Here is a 1,675-nt window from a genome sequence, read left to right on the forward strand (position 1 = left end):
AGGCACCTGACTACAGGAGCTCCTCCAGGAAAGGAGGACTGTGGCCTACACATCCAATAGAGGTGCGCTTCCATTCTATCCCCTACACATCCAATAGAGGTGCCTTCCATTCCATCCTCTACACATCCAATAGAGGTGCGCTTCCATTCCATCCCCTACACATCCAATAGAGGTGCGCTTCCATTCTATCCGCAGCCTTCCAGTTATTCATAGGATAAAAGGGTAGACTAGTGAATCTACTCTGAAAAGAAAAATGGTAGGATACAGATATAATAAAATTAAGAGGAAGATTATTGAATTTACTTTTAAAAAGCAACTACTAGTTTTAAATGTTTTACATGGGATTTGGACTTTTGTACATTGAATAAAATTTTTTATATTGAGCTTAATTTTGTTAGAACATACTGTACATATACATTTCTACTCTTGTTCAAGGTATTGTACCAATAAAAATCACTTAGCAATGTAATGTAATTTCTAGTACTTGAAATTATTATTATGAACTGTTTAGGATAATAAGGAAATTGCAGGTTAGTATTTAATCACTTATTATAATCAAACTTGTAGTCACATTAGATATGTTTTCAAGATAAAGCAAAGATATATTTTAGATAGACAGGTCATCTTGAAACACTTCAGAGATCTACAGATTATGGCATTTAAGATATTTTAATAACCTAGGATCTTCTTTTTTGACAATGAGACATGTCTGCTCCCTGCAGCACCAATCCACTTCAGAGAAGATAACAGGCATTGAAGAAACTTAACACGGAGTTTACTTTCTTTGTGACAAAAGTAAGTTGCTAGGCAATCAAATGCCCTTGCCTTGACTGCTGACAGTATGCTGTCCTAATTGGACAAGCAGGACACAAAAGATAGTGACTGGCAAACATTGTCAAGACAAGGAGGGACAGCCCTTGAGAATATCCTGCTTCCCAGAAAAGTCTGTTGGATAAGCTAGGCCTGGAGGCTGAATATGGATGCCCCCAACATTGCAGAGGAACTGTGGGTGACTGTCCAGGCAGCCAGCTGTTTGTCATTTCTCACATTTTTTGGAAGTTGCTTGTTTGCTCTTCCTGCTTACTCAGTTAATATTATTTCCTTCTTGGGTCTCAGAGGGAGTTGAAGACCAGATAGTTATAGTTTTCCTTGTTTACCAGATGCAGAAAGCAAGTATGATAGAAAGTAAATCAGGTACAAGACTTTGGACTCATAAAGAGAGGACAGACATGTAGTATTTTCTTTGAATATGTCAAATGTAACTGGGCTGGACATTGTAGATGTATTTATTGCCTGTATGTATTATAGACAACTATAGTAATTATTGTGTATAGTTTTTCCTAGTTATAGTCATTTTATTTTAGACAAAAAAGGAGAAATATAGTGATATTTTATGTTTTAATAAATAAAGCCTGCCTAAAGATCAGAAGGGCAAAGTTAAACCACTAGAGGTCAGGTAGTAGTGGCACACACCTTTAATCCCAGGATTTGGGAGTCAGATCTCTGTGAGTTCAATGCCACCCTGGGCTACACAAAGTCAATACAGAAACAGATCCAGGTGGTGGTGGCTCACTGATGGGGAATCTTTGTCAGCCAATGATCTTTAAGGGGTGGGATGAGGTTAAGATGTGACTTTTGGGTAACAGGAGAAAACGCCAGGAAGCCCAAAGTTCGT

General features: G+C 37.9%; 2 protein-coding genes across 14 annotated transcripts in view; both read right to left on the bottom strand.

Moving 5' to 3' along the window:
* The window catches only part of LOC126492530 (zinc finger protein 60-like), a 152,396-nt gene that overhangs the window by 85,097 nt on the left and 65,624 nt on the right, over positions 1 to 1,675 (bottom strand). Inside the window, exon 1 of one of the 3 annotated variants that reach the window (XM_050129007.1) lies at positions 7 to 147. The exons of the other annotated variants lie outside the window; for them this stretch is intronic. The gene's annotated coding sequence lies outside the window, so the exon portion shown is untranslated. Of the gene's footprint in view, positions 1 to 6; positions 148 to 1,675 lie in introns of those variants that run through there. 3 annotated transcript variants of the gene reach the window in all.
* The window catches only part of LOC126492529 (zinc finger protein 60-like), a 104,177-nt gene that overhangs the window by 36,771 nt on the left and 65,731 nt on the right, over positions 1 to 1,675 (bottom strand). The gene's annotated exons all lie outside the window — the stretch shown is intronic.

This window comes from Alexandromys fortis, unplaced genomic scaffold (assembly GCF_014885135.2).
Source record: "Alexandromys fortis isolate MF-2015 unplaced genomic scaffold, M_Fortis_MF-2015_v1.1 scaffold_293, whole genome shotgun sequence".
Classification (NCBI taxonomy): Eukaryota; Metazoa; Chordata; class Mammalia; order Rodentia; family Cricetidae; genus Alexandromys; species Alexandromys fortis.